Source organism: Lutra lutra, chromosome 7, assembly GCF_902655055.1.
Source record: "Lutra lutra chromosome 7, mLutLut1.2, whole genome shotgun sequence".
NCBI classification, from domain to species: Eukaryota; Metazoa; Chordata; class Mammalia; order Carnivora; family Mustelidae; genus Lutra; species Lutra lutra.
In genome coordinates, this window is record NC_062284.1 from 65,415,431 (window position 1) to 65,433,137 (window position 17,707).

At 37.4% G+C, this 17,707-nt stretch overlaps 1 pseudogene; it reads right to left on the reverse strand.

Annotated features, from left to right (window-relative positions):
* Positions 1-17,366, reverse strand: part of LOC125104450 (elongation factor 1-alpha 1-like) — a 75,422-nt pseudogene extending 58,056 nt beyond the window's left edge.
* Positions 17,367-17,707: the final 341 nt, after the last annotated feature.

The window sequence follows — 17,707 nt, forward strand, 5'->3', positions numbered from 1 at the left end:
CAAATAAGTGAAACCATATGATAATTGACTCTCTCTGCTTGACTTATTTCACTCAGCATAATCTCTTCCAGTCCCGTCCATGTTGCTACAAAACGTGGGGATTCATCCTTTCTTTCTTTTTTTTTTTTTTTTTTTACAGCTTTATAAACATATATTTTATCCCCAGGGTACAGGTCTGTGAATCGCCAGGTTTACACACTTCACAGCACTCACCATAGCACATACCCTCCCCATATCCATAACCCCACCCCCCCTCTCCCAACCCCCTCCCCCCATCAACCCTCAGTTTGTTTTGTGAGATTAAGAGTCACTTATGGTTTGTCTCCCTCCCAATCCCATCTTGTTTCATTTACTCTTCTCCTACCCCCTCAACCCCCCATGTTGCATCTCCTCTCCCTCATATCAGGGAGATCATATGATAGTTGTCTTTCTCTCAATTGACTTATTTAGCTAAGCTGATACCCTCTAGTTCCATCCACGTCGCCGCAAATGGCAAGATTTCATTTCTTTGATGCTGCATAGTATTCCATTGTGTATATATACCACATCTTCTTTATCCATTCGTCTGTTGATTGACATCTAGGTTCTTTCCATAGTTTGGCTATTGTAGACATTGCTGCTATAAACATTCGGGTGCACGTGCCCCTTCGGATCACTACGTTTGTATCTTAGGGTAAAATACCCAGCAGTGCAATTGCTGGGTCATAGGGTAGTTCTATTTTCAACATTTTGAGGAACCTCCATGCTGTTTTCCAGAGTGGTTGCACCAGCTTGCATTCCCACCAACAGTGTAGGAGGGTTCCCCTTTCTCCGCATCCTCGCCAGCATCTGTCATTTCCTGACTTGTTAATTTTAGGCCATTCTGACTGGTGTGAGGTGATATCTCATGGTGGTTTTGATTTGTATTTCCCTGATGCCGAGTGATATGGAGCACTTTTCCATGTGTCTGTTGGCCATCTGGATGTCTTCTTTGCAGAAATGTCTGTTCATGTCCTCTGCCCATTCTTGATTGGATTATTTGTTCTTTGGGTGTTTGAGTTTGCTAAGTTCTTTATAGATTTTGGACACTAGCCATTTATCTGATATGTCATTTGCAAATATCTTCTCCCATTCTGTCAGTTGTCTTTGGTTTTATTAACTGTTTCCTTTGCTGTGCAAAAGCTTTTGATCTTGATAAAATCCCAAAAGTTCATTTTGGCCCTTGCTTCCCTTGCCTTTGGCGATGTTCCTAGGAAGATGTTGCTGCGGCTGAGGTCGAAGAGGTTGCTGCCTGTGTTCTCCTCGAGGATTTTGATGGATTCCTTTCTCACATTGGAATCCTTCACCCATTTGAGTCTATTTTCGTGTGTGGTGTAAGGAAATGATCCAATTTCATTTTTCTGCAAGTGGCTGTCCAATTTTCCCAACACCATTTATTGAAGAGGCTGTCTTTGTTCCAGTGGATATTCTTTCCTGCTTTGTCGAAGATGAGTTGACCATAGAGTTGAGGGTCCATTTCTGGGCTCTCTATTCTGTTCCATTGCTCTATGTGTCTGTTTTTGTGCCAGTACCATGCTGTCTTGATGATGACAGCTTTGTAATAGAGCTTGAAGTCCGGAATTGTGATGCCACCAACTTTGGCTTTCTTTTTCAATATTCCTTTGGCTATTCGAGGTCTTTTCTGGTTCCATATAAATTTTAGGATTATTTGTTCCATTTCTTTGAAAAAAATGGATGGTACTTTGATAGGAATTGCATTAAATGTGTAGATTGCTTTAGGTAGCATAGACATCTTCACAATATTTATTCTTCCAATCCAGGAGCATGGAACATTTTTCCATTTCTTTGTGTCTTCCTCAATTTCTTTCATGAGTACTTTATAGTTTTCTGAGTATAGATTCTTAGCCTCTTTGGTTAGGATTATTCCTAGGTATCTTATAGTTTTGGGTGCAATTGTAAATGGGATGGACTCCTTAATTTCTCTTTCTACTGTCTTGTTGGTGTAGAGAAATGCAACTGATTTCTGTGCATTGATTTTATATCCTGACACTTTACTGAATTCCTGTACAAGTTCTAGCAGTTTTGGAGTGGAGTCTTTTGGGTTTTCCACATATAGTATCATATCATCTGCAAAGAGTGATAGTTTGACTTCTTCTTTGCTGATTTGGATGCCTTTAATTTAAGAAGAATTGAAAAAAATTTATGGAAACAAATGATAATGAAAACACAACGGTTCAGAATCTGTGGGACACAACAAAGGCAGTCCTGAGAGGAAAATAGATAGCGGTACAAGCCTTTCTCAAAAAACAAGAAAGGTCTCAGGTACACAACCTAACCCTACACCTAAAGGAGCTGGAGAAAGAACAAGAAAGAAAGCCTAAACTCAGCAGGAGAAGAGAAATCATAAAGATTAGAGCAGAAATCAATGAAATAGAAACCAAAAAAACAATAGAACAAATCAACGAAACTAGGAGCTGGTTCTTTGAAAGAATTAATAAGATTCATAAACCCCTGGCCAGACTTATCAAAAAGAAAAGAGAAAGGACCCAAATAAATAAAATCATGAATGAAGAGGAGAGATCACAACGAACACCAAAGAAATACAGACAATTATAAGAACATACTATGAGCAACTCTACGCCAACAAATTTGACAATCTGGAAGAAATGGATGCATTCCTAGAGACATATAAACTACCACAACTGAACCAGGAAGAAATAGAAAGCCTGAACAGACCCATAACCAGTAAGGAGATTAAAACAGTCATCAAAAATCTCCAAACAAACAAAAGCCCAGGGCCAGACAGCTTCCCGGGGGAATTCTACCAAACATTTAAAGAAGAACTAATTCCTATTCTCCTGAAACTGTTCCAAAAAATAGAAATGGAAGGAAAACTTCCAAACTCATTTTATGAGGCCAGCATCACCTTGATCCCAAAACCAGACAAGGATCCCAACAAAAAGAGAACTACAGACCAATATCCTTGATGAACACAGATGCAAAAATTCTCGCCAAAATACTAGCCAATAGGATTCAACAGTACATTAAAAGGATTATTCACCATGATCAAGTGGGATTTATTCCAGGGCTGCAAGGTTGGTTCAACATCCGCAAATCAATCAATGTGATACAACACATTAATAGAAGAAAGAACAAGAACCATATGATACTCTCCATAGATGCTGAAAAAGCATTTGACAAAGTACAGCATCCCTTCCTGATCAAAACTCTTCAAAGTGTAGGGATAGACGGCACATACCTCAATATTATCAAAGCCATCTATGAAAAAACCCACCGCAAATATCATTCTCATGGAGAAAAACTGAAAGCTTTTCCGCTAAGGTCAGGAACACGGCAGGGATGTCCGTTATCACCACTGCTATTCAACATAGTACTAGAAGTCCTAGCCTCAGCAATCAGACCATTTTCACTTCTATTGACAAACTAGTTTTACATCATATTGGTAGATACCCAAGATATAATAATTCATTCTTGACTTATTAAAGTCTAATACAAATTATTACTTTTATTCCAAATCTGATAATGTTTGAATCTCAGGACCTTTGAGTTCTATTTATTCTCTTAAGTAATTTTGTTTAGGATTTTAGTTCTACATGTGTTTCAACTGATAAAGACATTATAATTTTGTATAATTGCTATTCCTTCAAAATGGCCCAATAATATTTTTCTTTCTCTTCTGCTTTGTCAAGTTTTCAACTGGGATGAATTTTTATTTGCCTAAAGAATTCCATTTAGATTTTCTTTTAGTGTGGGTCTTCTAGCAGAGAGAGAGAGAGAGAAAGAAAGAAAAGAAAAGAAAGAAAAAAGAAAAAGAAAAGAAAAAGAAAAGAATCCCTTGGATTTTCATCTAAAAATGACTTTATTTACCTTCATTTTTTAAAGAGACTTTCATTGGATGTAGAATTTTAAGTTGGCAGTTATTTTCTTTCAGCACTCGGAAGTGTTTATTCTATTGTTCCTGGTGTGCACCAGTTCGGTCGAGAACTTAGTCACCGTTCCTACAGTTACTACTTCAAAAGTAATGTTTTTAAAAAATCCCTGTCACTTCTTCAGACTTCCTTTTGTCCTTGATATTTTGCATTGTTACTATGATGTGCCTAGATGTGGTTTCCTTTGTGTTTTCCCTCCTTTGAATTGAGTTTTTCCTCATTGGAATTCTTTGGGTAGATGTCTTTTATCAGGTTTAGAAAATATTCAGCGATTGTCTCTTCAAATATTGTTTTCTGCCTTATTCTTTCACTTTTTTCCTTCTGGGACTCCAACTATAAGTGTGTCTGGCATGTTCCATGTGTCTATTTTACTTATCCAATGTATTTCATTTTACTAATCCTGCTGTCTCCAATCTGCTCTATTTAACATAGATGTATATCCATCTAATATATTTATTACATTCAGATACATATATTTAAATTTTTAAGTTCCATAATATCCATTCAATTATTTCTATAGATGACAGTTTTATGCTTAACCCGTTGATCTTTCATTTATTATGTGTACCTTGTCCTTTTTTTTTGAACATATGAGTCAGAGTTATTTTTATGTCTTTGTGTGTTAACTCCAAAGCTAGAGTATATGTGGATCTGTTTATGATTTTGATGTTATTTGTCTGCTTTTTCTGTATTTCCTATGTTTTTCCAATTTTTAAAAATTGTGTGCTGGACATTGTGTACTAAAGAGCCTTAGAAAATCTGGGGACGTTATATTGCACCAGTGATGGTTTTTCCCCTTCCTGTATTCCAGACAGGATGAACAGCAGATCATGTCAATTCAACAAGAAACTGAGTTGGGTCAAAACTTGGTTGCAGGATTAGAAAGACTCAGACTGCTTCTTGTTCATCCTCTTCTCTAGGCATGTCTCTCATGGGATATGTATTAAGTATCTTTCCTGTAGGTCTTCTCAGTCCTGGAGACCTTCAGGAATGTAGATTTGCCTTTCAGAGATTCTCAACCAAGTTTTTTAGGTTTCTGCACAATGAGACTTCAAATATGGTAAATTTCTTTAGGGACATACCAGTGGGATTTTGCAAGAAAGCTAAGGACCAGGTAGTGGCACCAGATTTCTGTCTCTCTTCTAGAAAATATGGCCCAGCTAACCAGACTCCCACAGTGGAATTCAGCAATGGGACTTAGCAAATATTTTTATGGGTAAACTGGATGATTTTCAAATTTTTAGTATGTTCTTCAACTCACAGAAACATTCAGAATATCATTTCACCAAATATCTAGGTACCCTGTAAGCTAGTCAAGTTGACACATATAATTAACCATCATACTGTTAATAAATTTATGACACTATATTTTACTACTAATGATTTTTATATTATATACATATGTGACATGTAATTTATTAAACATCATTTTATGTGAACTACTTCACTTGGCATCCCAGTCCATCCAATATGTTGTATGTGCTCAATTCATATTTGTTAATAACGAAAAATGTCCACTTCAAATACCAACTGTTTTATGTAGAAATAGGAACACATTTTAGAATTATTCTGCCTGGGTTAAAATCCTACTTCTGTCACAATTAGCTGTGTGTTTTCGGGTATCAATTACCTTATCTATAAAATTATGAAAATAATAACTATCTCATTAGGTTGCTGTGAAGACTAAATAAGATAATGACTAACCAGTGGCTGACAGATACTCAGTCATCTGTATAAAGTATCACCATCACCATTGTTATTGTTGTTGTAGCCATTTCTAATTTTGAGCCATATTTCTCATTCCAATGAGATGTGCTTTGCTACTTTTAAACTTCTTAACCATATTCATGCACTTCTCTGCTGGCTTTAACTTAGCCTGAAATTATAGCTCTTTGGATATATGATTTATCACTGAATATCTAATTTTAAGATTTTTCGTTTTCTTGACCAGGGATTGCGCAATACTAATCATCATCATCATCGTCATCATTTGTAGTAGCTAATACATAGCAAGCACCAATTGTTGAATAAATGAGTGCATAGAAATGAAATCACACCTTCTATATATACTGTATTTAGCATCTGAATTGATGTCTGTTTTAATTTTATTCAGAGTGATATTACTTTGGTAATTATACAGGACCAATAACAGAGATAAGAGGTTGACTTATTACTTAAATGATTTATTAATGCCTATGAAAGCCAAATACCCACATGTAATATAATATGAGGATCAGTTTTTTGTTAGTTCAAATAAAGAAGAGTGATGGAGAATTAAATTACCACCAGAAACACAGCAATTTTGGCATAACAAACTCAACAGAATCTGTGTCATGGTAGTCAATACTATATCTGGGTTTTTAAAAATTTTTTTAATAAACATATAATGTATTATTAGCTCCAGGGGTACAGGTCTATGACTATATCTGGGTTTTGAATGGAGATGCATTTTTAGCAAAACTGTATTACCCATCACATTAAATTCTGTTAATTTAACTGTTATTGGTTCATTGTATTTATTTTATAGACTGTTTTGTTTTTTAAGTTGTACCCAAATTAGTAAGTGCAAGAATATATATTTAAGTTCATAGCTTTAACATATATCAATATTTAAGTAACATAACAATAAAATGATTTCCCATTTGGAGTTTATAACACTTGTTTTCCTTTAAATGGAGACCATGCCTTACTCAAATTTTGTAAGCACCATATGACCCAAGTACTTATTCAATAGGACTCCATCTGAGCACAGCTTGTTAGCCTATAGACTTGGATGTACATGCCCTCGGAAGCATCACAGCAACATAGCAAAGCCCAATATATCAGAGTTAATCTGTGATGCAGGCATCAGTCCAGCTGGTACATTCTATTGCTATGAGCACTTCACTCTGTAAGTGGTGATTTATTTGGCATTCAGATTAAGATCTTGTGTGGAAATAACAAAATAGACTCAAGTCCTGTGCTGCCCAATTCTCCTTCTAAGAGTCACCATGTGAAGATGCAGCCTTGGGCCTGAGATATTTGGTAATTGTCTGTTTCTCTACCCCTTCTACATTTGTATAAACTCTATTGAATAAAAAATGAGTCATTTCTTTTTTTTTCTCCTCCTCCAACAACTAAGTCTCATAATTAGAATTTTCAACTTCTTTTAATGCATTCAATTATCTGCTGATTCAAGCATCTTCAGGTCAAATGCATTTAGAAAACAGCTAATTATGCCCTTTCCCATGGGTGGAAAAATCTTTAAATTTAATTAAAAGACCTTAACTCAACTCCTTCACATTAGGGTCTACTTCCCAATGGATTTTCTACAGGGTGACTTAAAGAATCAAGCTCAGTATTAAAATCAGAAGCAGCTATTACTTATTATTTCTTCTTTGAAACAAAATTATTTTTGGTTGAAGGATACTTTGATCATTAATTTCATTCTCTCAGTTTTGCCTCTGTATTCACTCATAAAAGCATAGATTGAGAAACTTGCTTGACAGTTTTCAGGTTGTTTATTTTCTATATCTTGTGCCAGTAAAGCACCTTAAACACAGACTACTGTTTCTCAGCCTCAAAATTCTCTTTGGCATACTAATCAACACATAAGCAAAGGTGGCAGAAAAAAAAAAATCTTAAAAGAATAAAAATGTTAAGCACCAGATCTGAGCCAAGCAAAGTTCAAATATACAGGATTTTCTGACTTTTATGAGAGAAAGCCACAAATATATTTTTCTATTTCCCTTTTCTAAATTGGAAAATTGGAATAGAGAGCTATCTTGGTTTAGTATCTTCTAGGAAAGCATAAAAATCAAGGCAAATCATGGTTTTTTTCTTTAGTTTCATGAATTTTGCTTTTTTTCCCTTGACTTAGTACAAACTTGTTTTGTATTAAAAATTGGCCTTACATGAGAGGAGAAATCCAGATGTTGAAAGCAAGGAAGCAATCTGGAAAGCAATTATGCATTATCTTTACTTGAGTTTCTTCCTCTCATCCATTTCCTCTCTATCCCTCCCGTCTTCCATCTTTCCTCCCTCTCTTCCTTTTCTTCTCTTCTCTTCTCTTCTCCCTTCTCCTTCCCTTACTCCTTTTTTTCCCCCCTTTTCTTCTTGTTTGGCTAAGTACTTCTAGAAGACACTTAATTATGTTAGCAACATATTGATACCTTAAGGAGCCTGTGATAAACCAAACCTACTTCCACTCCCATTCCTTGCTTGTTTGAATCAGAGTCATAGGAAAGTAATTAATGATACTAATTGCTCTTACTTGTTTGAAAGACAGGCATTGGGGAATCACTGGAGATTTTTAAACAGAAAAATGGGATCCAGGAAAGTGATATTTTAGGAAGAATTATCTATCAATGATGGACAGGAAGAATTAGCATTAAGGAGTGGTACACTCATTCAAAGGCAGAAAGTGTCGAGGATTTTGAATACCCCAAAACTGTGAAAATGGAAACGACTTCATACTGAAAGACATTTAGGAAGAATAATTAACCAGTGATAGGTTAGATATAGAAAATAAAGAATAGAGGTGAGCCAAAGATTGTCAGCTTTCAAGCCTGAATAAGGAAAATGGAAGGTTTATAAATGGGAGCTGATCATAAGAGCTGACTGGGTGAAGAAGGTAAATTCAGTTTTAGGCATGTTTAGGAATGTTATGAAGCTACTTCTAGGTGGAAATGACCAAATCGATTGGGGAAATTTGGAGAAAGTATAAAAATTGAGAGAGAGAGAGAAAGAAACAACACTTCAAGGACTTGCTGATATAAATTCCCTGAACCTCTTGTTACCTTACCCATTAGTTTATCTGCATGTATACTAAAACCTTATTCATTTGCCTTTGTGTTATTGGAAAAGAATAATTTTAACACAGAAATATGCTATTTATAATTCCTTATGTGTTCCTAAGGCAAGTCAATCCTAGTAACCAGAGATTTTTTTTGCAAACTTAAAGGTTTTATTAAAAGAGGGTTTGAGGAAGAAAACATAGGAATAAGAGACAGTATGTGCTATAGAGTGGCCAGGAGGGAAGGAAAGTGCATAGGACTGTGGCCTGGGGAGCTATGAAGCTATGGAAGCTATTGTGTGACAGAGCAGTAATCACAGTATGGCAAGTAGGGGACCTTGGGGCTAGAAACAGAAATATCTAATGATTAAATTTTTGGTGAAGTGCTGCATATGTGTTATGATACAACTATTTCATATGTACCCCCAGAACACCTATGGATCTTGAATATATATTTACCCCCATGTGATGTAGAATTTTTTTTGTATGAGTAAAAAGGTATTAAGATTCCTGCTCTATGATTATGATAGAATGGGAAACATGCTATACAGGGGGTCAATCCATGTGGTTGATATTTGTGTTTGTATGAAGGTGTAGAGGGGTGTGTGTGTGTGTGTGTGTGTGTGTGTCTGTGTGTGTTAGAGAAAGAGAGGGAGAGGGAGAGAAAGAATGAATTGGGAAATGAGTGTCCAGAGGAGCCATTTATTAAGGAGGGTGGGTTGCTGTCAATGTTGTTCAGGAGAAGTTGGAGATCCTAGATGGGGAGTCTAGGAGGTAAAGTTCGCCTCTTTAGCAATGGTAAGTGCAAACCCAGTGGTATAGAATGAACATGCTGAAGAACAGGTGAAGTAATTGACGTAGACTTCCATGAACCCAAGAGAATTCTATGAAACCACCCTACCACGTTACTGGGCTTTTATAGAAAACAAATTTTGCATGAAGTAAAGAAGAGCCTTAAGAACCAGAAAAAGACTGTTTTCTCATCAGCCAAGAACTTTAGCCTTAGGTTAATGGAAAATATATTAAAAATAGGAGAGAAGAACCTGAAAGTTTAGGCTCTGCTAGAGTTTCTTTCCTAATGTGAAAGAGTCTGAGAAATAGATAAACCTCCAGGGCAAACCTGGGACCTCTGTTACTCACACTTTCACAAAATGTGGTTCAAATCAAGACATTTCCACACATTTTAAGATTCCTAGCTATGCTTTGTAGTATTGGTCTCTGTAGATAATCAAAATTCAAAATAGAAGAGGTGAGACTCTGCACTGAGAGTATAATCTTTTTGAAAACAAATACGTATGTTCCTATGGTGGTCACAAATGCCTAGATGTTACCTAAGTCGCAAAGGGACCCAGCAGGGAAGTTGCTGCCTACGGGAACCTGAGGACTATGGCCAGGTCTATGCAGCAGAAAGTAGAGAGAGAACTGAAAACCAATCAGTGTTTTGAGACATTTCTGATAGCTAAGCCAGGCCCAGAAAAGTATTTCAAAGAGACACTGAGGTTTGAGGCATACCAACCTAGGTTAGCCAGGCTTCCGTCTGTGAGAAGATGATGGAGGGTGGGATTAGAGAACAGCCATCATGCTCACTGCCTAAACATGTCAAGTGCTCTTACGCCTCTTCATGGCTGGTCCCTCAATCTGGAATTTCCCTTCTCCTCTTAACTACCTATAGGATAACTTAACGCTGACATATTTTGCATGGGGCATCCTGGGGGAAAAGCTCCCTAATGAAAGGGGAATAACTGTCAGAGAAAACTTCAGTAATATTACTATTTTATAATGCCTAATTTTGAGGCAGAGCACTACTCTTGACGACAACTGTATGAGGACAGTGCCTTTATCTTATTTCGGTAATGAAAAATACCTTGCCAAAAGTCACACGGTTTGTAATTGGCATGTAGTATTTAATCCAAACCTCTCAGTTTTAAGCTCTTTGTTCTTGACCATTATGCTCTTAGGAAACCCCATCTCTTCTCAAATTGTTGGTGAATATATGAAATAAGAAATGTTTTAAACTAATCACAATTATATTGGCCAGTTTGGGCATTCTCTTACTTGGCTCATGCTGCTGGAAACACCAATTCATGGCCTGGCTGGGTGTTCAGAGAGGCTGGAGGCGGGCAGCAAATAGTGATGGTTTTTATTATCTCACCAGACATTTAACAGTTTTTCATTCTCTCACTCAAATCATTCCAAATGTTCTACCCTATATTAAGCTACAATTCAAGTCAGTTATCATCCCAAGAGTTTTTGTAATTTGATTTTCCTATTAATCCAAATTTATTCAATCATTTACAAAATCCACAGATATTTATGGAGAGCTCTAAGTATGCCAGGCACTTTAGCGGGGAGTGAGAAACAAAGATGAAATAAACCACATTTCTCCAGCATCCCACGGTACTTGTTTACATTGACAGGTAATATTCTAAACACTATATGAAGGTATATCAAGTATGATCAAAACAGAGACAAAAGTGATAAATTTCCTGAAAAGGTGAGTTTATAAAGAATGTGAAATTTGAGCTAGGTATTGAAATATGAGCAGAAGTTTATTGGACAGAGAAAAAGTAGAAGACTATTTCAAGGAGCAGCAGAACAAAGCATAAGAGTATAAAGTAGTATAGTGTGTCTTAATAACGGCAAGGAGCTCGTGTGAAGGACTAATCCATTATGTATGTGGAGGAGAATGTGCAGCATGGGGCCATATTAAAGTGAAGGTTTGAAGGTTCTTGCATGCCATGTTAAGGATTAAGCAATAATTGTGGGTTCTGGGTGTTTTTAAATTGACTTTGTTTTTAACATTTACTCTCAGGTGCGTGCATGACAAAAAATCAGGAGTTTTAATTTGTCTAAGTCCAAGATCACTTGGGGAAAAAATGTGGGTTTTTGTTTTGTTTTGTTTTGTGCAAAGTGGTAGGCTGAGCACCAAGGGACATCCAAAAGAAGCACAGGTTCACTGTCTGAGTGGCAGACAAAATAACTCCTGAAGAATCTTAGAGAACAAACTGATCTGGCTGTGGCAGGGAGGGAATGCTTTATTCTGCCAGAAGTGGTCTTTGCACCACCCTGATCCTCTAGAACTCCTCTTTCCCGTCCACTCTGTGCATCTCTATAGAGCAGTCCACATTGCAGTCAGGGCCAAAAAGAAATTCTCTTCTCTCTGTCTCCTAAGATGATTAATTTTGCATGTCTTTAAACTCGAGATGAGTACTTATGATTTTATCTCTCAGGTTTTCTGGAAGGAAAAAACTAAATTAAATTTTGACTTTTGGGTAGGGAAATTCTGTTTTTAAAAAGTCCACTCTTACAGGGAGCATAAAGATGAACTGAAGAGAAGGGACACTTCCTCCTCTTCCTTGTACAGTATTTTAATCCAGCCATAATCTTCTCCTTCACTGTACTCCAACACACCGTGCCAGTCCCTGCCTCCAGCCTGGTGCTCTTCTCATGTTGTTCATTCTGACGGCTTACGGAAGAGAACTTCTCCCTCTTCCCTTCCAAATCCAATACTCTCTCTCCTTCAAGCACAAACAAGTCCTGACTCCTCAATGAGGGGTATTAGGTCAGATTCTTCAGCAGCAAGTCCCATTACAAGGATCCCAAGCAAGTGGTTTATTAAAGAAATGTTCCCAGGGAAGAATGTGGAGAGTAGGGGAAGCAGGACAAAGAAAAGGAAGAAGCCAAACAAGAGTTCAAGCTTCAGTTCGATTCTCTGGGGAATTCTGGAGTACAAACTATACCTCAAGTTTGTAAGTTTGTTCTGTCTCCAGGAGGCTAGACTTTCATACTTTTACACCAGTCAATCATTGTCTCTTGGCTTCTTCCAGAGAGAAGGTGTCGGCAGTGTAAAACCAGTGGGAAATTCTGCAGGCAAAGCTGCCCCAGTAGCCCAAGGCTGGTCCTCCAAAGACAGATGCAGGTGGAAACTATTAGAAGTACAACACACAGAATCTGGAGTCTGGATCTTGGATGTCTAGGCAGAATTTCAAACCAATTCACCTCCTTGAGATTGCTTCATATCTGAAGAACCAACCAAAGACCAAGGAAGATCCCCACAGTATGAGCATCTGCATAAGTGGGTCTGGAAAACTATTTCACTCTTAGTATGAGTCCTACACTATTCGTTAGCTGTAACACTCTAGAGTTCAAGAATGTGAGGTAATGCATCCATCAATCCAAATGTAAAACCAGAGGCATAGAGACTAATTTAGTCAGCTGATGACAAAGCATCAAGAGACCCTTGGTGACTCCAAAATGCAGTTTGCCAGCATGGAACCCATTCAAATGTAATAGCTCTCCCAGGTTAATGCATGGAAACTGGCTCTATAAGAACATTTTAAAATGAAAAGTATAGTAGAAAATTGTCAGCCATTTGAAGAGACAGTAGGACTTCCCTGCTTTTGTTTCTCTATTTTTCATAGATGGATAGCAATCTAAGACATTTACATGTAGAAAGAGGCCTGGGAAATTGCTTAACTAAAACACCTTTCAGCTTAGGCTAGTAGGAACAAAGTGATGTTCAAATTTTGAATCCAAATCCAAAATGAATACATTGTATTTCCTCCTTTACATCACTTTTACCTATTTTTTTTTTTGAGGGGAAAGAAAAAAGCTTAGAGAAAAGTGGGTTGCTAATACATATAATTTCCCTTTTGTCTGCTGTCAAGATTAAAGCAGTGACAATTAACAGCTTTCTTCTTGTGAAACAAAAAGCCGATCAATGGCCACCTAGGCATTTGTTGTTCACTGCAGTGCAGAAGAGCAAGTCAGCCTACATGCCATAGCCCAACGCCATTCACGTTCCCTTCTAACCTTGTCTTCTTACCTTAACCTCTTCTGAGCTAGAGACCTGAAAGGCTGCCTTCTAAGTGCATATCCAAGTTTTTCTGATTGGAATACCGAGGAAGGGCTCCTGCAGCCATTAGATATTTTGGATGAAATGTGCTTAATTATTAATCATTAACCTTAAAAGACAAGGAAATCTTGAATGTAAATATCAGCTCACAATAATCCAACTCACAATAATCTATAATTTCTTAACTTCCTTTTCATTCTGTTACTACCATGAATTCCTGTATTTTTTAAGTTATTTAACTTCTCTGAAAATATCAGAAGTAAGGTTGAAATATAATGGGTTTTAGATGCCAGCTATGTTTTGCTCTGAGTGCTACTACACAGTTTGGAGTCAATCCCCATTCTTTAGTTGATGGAGGTTATAGTCTGAATAATTAGTAAGAATTCTCAGTGTTGGCAAACACGAGGAAACACTTAGGCAGCTGAAAGTATAATGAAGGTAACTAACTATCTTAACACCAGATGGGGGGGGAACCATTATGAATAGGTAAGTTTTCTTTTCTTAATAGAAGTCTAACATGAAACGATTATCTAAAAAAATAGCAGTATTCCCATTTATAATATTTATTACTTCCATTTATAATTTTATAATATTCTAGTAATTATAATATTTGCTATTAAGATCATATTAGTATCTTAATGCTATTCTATTTTTAATGTATTTGTTATTATTTTTAACTACTTGATCTCATTGCTTTTAGGGCAAATACATTTCTCACAACCACATCTCTCCATTTATTCACACAACAAGTATTTATTGAGCACTCCTGCCTTCTAGGTCCAAGGTTATGCACTCTGGACTCAGTGATAAGAGGCAGAGAGTCCTTTCTCTTAATTTGTTCACAGTCTAGTTGACTGTGACAGTCAGGACTCTTAGTTAAAAGCTACAGAAGTTATGCTACCTGAGTTAAGCAAGAATAGAATTTCATGAGAGGACATGAGGTAGCTCAGAAAAGTCACCCAGAAAGTAAGAGAATCAGATTCGAGTCTACATAGTCAGAAACAACATCCAAAATGACAGCACAGTAGAAGCAGTGAAGGCATCTGTGTTGTAGGCACAAGCATTAGACCCTGCAGCTGGCCCCAGAGGCTGCCACTTTCACCTCTGCCCTGTTGCCTACTCCAGGAAACCCCATCTCCCCGCAGTGGCTGTCATCACCTGGAAGACTTCCTCTTAACCTCTGCCTCTTTGCATTAGTAGTCTTGGTTTAAAAGCTCCTGTGGGTCTGTAAACTGGTGAGCCTAGGTCAGGTGCCCAAGCCTAGGTTAAAAAAGAAGCCAGGAAAGTGAATTTCTAACATTTCCAGCTTCTGTAGTGAAATTCTCCAAATTAAAGAATATAGTATGGGCACACAGGACAACCACAGTGACCAATGTTCTCTAGAGTCCCTACTTTTGGTTACCTCAAATTAATGTGTACTCTTCTTTCCTTACTTCCACAGCCTATTCTGATAATGTGTGTGTGTATAAGGAAATGAGCTTACATGATTTACTGGCAAGGGAATGATGTCAATATCACACAGAAGTTGTGTTGGTCCGTTTGGGCCATCAAGTAACAACTAGTGAACGCTTACACAGCTGAACACAGTAAGCTGAGGAGGAATGCAGTTCTGCATACAGTGCCCACTCCCACTCTCCTTCCTGTTTTATTTGGGCATGTGCTCTGCTCACAAGTGCTCATTGTGTGACTCTACCCAATCTTGCGTATTTTGACTCTATCTCTATAGCTTAGCAGCCTCAACTCTTTTTTTAATATACAACCCACTTAAAAATAAGCTCAAGGATACTCTGTAGTATATATTAGGAATTTTAACATCTTAAAAAAACTGGGCCAGAACAGTTATTGTACTTGTTATTGTTCTGGTTACAAAATTGCATGGATTTTGAGTGTTTGTCCCAATCTACTTTTTCTGATAAGCCCTGTAATTATTTGTAAATGATTTTCTAAGACATGAGGTTTCCAGGAACATTTAGACTAGTATTGTAGAAACACTTAAACTTTAAGAAAAAGTGCTTTCATTAACATGATGCAAAAATCTCTTATAATACCACAAGCACTCTCACCTCCTTCCCAAGAGAAGTTAAACTCACAATTTTTTGTGCTGGTAAAAATCCTTTTAGTTCTGTCATAAGACCTGCTGTAATAGATGGGCTAGAGTGGAAGGCTCACCACCCAGCACAGTTATACAAGATAGTGGGGAAAGGGAGATAAAAATAAGGATAAATACATCAAAATTATAATTGCATAAACCACAGAACAAAAAAGAAGTATGGATAAGAGCCATGGTTTTTTATCTCTGAAGCTGGTTTAGAGGCAATAATTGGTCATGATTTCCCTCTTTTAGTAACAATTCTGTGTGCCTTTTGCTTTTAGCCGCCACCTCTCTTGATTAGGGTTCTCTGACCGAGCTGTTATCACTGAAGGATCTGGATGCTTTATGATACTCCTGTACAGATCTGGTATTATCTTCCATTAAACTTTACCACTAGGAAGAGAATTATGGGGCATTCTATAGGTCCTATCCATTCTTCCTCCTTTCCCCTTTTACAGCAGCAAACCAAGCTAAGCACTCCATGTGCTGATGGAAACATCCCTTCATTACAGATTGGGAACTCTAAACCAATGTCACAGGGCAAGAGAAGCAAACATTTTCAAGTGGATCATAAGCACTAGGTTTAATACTAACAAGATGCTCTCCCTCTTCCAACCTCTGCTTCCAAGACCCAAATATTTGTTTGGGTGATGGGAAAATTAGCATTATATCTTGGGGAATAGTTCAGAGAATTTGCTGCTGGTGCAGAGCCTGAGTCTTTAATAGGTCATCTCATCATCCCATCATTTACATGTCCAAAGCTTTTAAAGAATGTGGTTCTAAGTCCATTGTCTTTACCTGTTTTCCTATAAAATGAATATTTTTTAGTTAGAAACATGTTTGTTGTGCACTGCAATGTTTAATAAGGCATTCTGTGATTCCTCAGATGGTAATGCTGATATAAGTATGGTGAGCAAAAAAATGCAAAACCATCACCATATATAAAATATCCAATTGGCATTCTTCCTTAATGGTAAGGATCCAGTGTTATTGAAGTTCAACTGGATGGCTGGTTTCCCCTGAGATATTACCCCCACACTGGGAGACAGTGTTAATTCAGTGTCAGTTCCTGCTGCTTACTGACTGATCACTCATCAATGGATGTAAATAGGTCAGCCTTGGAGAGGTGTGGTCCGTAATGTTGAGTTCCTACAAAATTTCATCCTTGACACCAAGGCTCCTTTGTTTTTGAGCAGGGGTTGGAGTGACTATGGAAAGAAGCCTCCCAACATTTATTAACAAAGAGAGTCATCCTGTCCACTTCATTACTGAAAACCTTCCTTAATAAGGAGTAATTTTGATAAATGTTTACCCTAAAAACAAGGTTGTCCTGTTTTAAGTTTATTCCAAGAGGCCGACCATGCATCATCAAACCTCCTTGACACCAATATTCCAATTTTGTTAACAGAATAAACAGCCTTCACTCAGATCGTATTTCCTTCAAGGAAAAGTAAACAATCAGGTATACAACTTAAAGTTCTGCCACACCTGGAGGATATTTTTATGTATTTATTTATTTATTTTATGCTTTAAGGAAGGAATTAGCCTGTCATCAGACAGGCTCCAGATGTCAGCTCCTATAGGGTCTGCTTTAGTTGCAAAAGCCACCTTGCCAAGAGCATAACTTTGCCAAGGTACCACATACCCAATGACTGATTGAGGTGGAAGTATAAGGGCCTGGCCACTTGGGACCTTCAGGACAATGCTGATGAACATGCTCTAGAGTTCTCCATGGGGTTGACCAAGTTTTATTTGTCCACCAACAACACCCATCCCCTTCCTCTGATCAATGCTGCTTTTCTTCTATTCCTTTCTCAGGTGTTGATTCTAAATAAATGTTCTCCATTTCAAACTCCAACTCCATCTATTTCTGGAGAACCTAACCTGTGACACCATGTACAAATCTGGACGGAATGTTTTCCTTCTCAGTCAGTAGTCTAGGAACTGATCCATAGGTGGGGGTTGAAGGAGGTTTGACTATGTGGCAAGATTAGCTAAACTGAAATGAAAACTTCATGCTCATGTAAAACAATCGTGTTTTCAGGACTTTCTTAAGC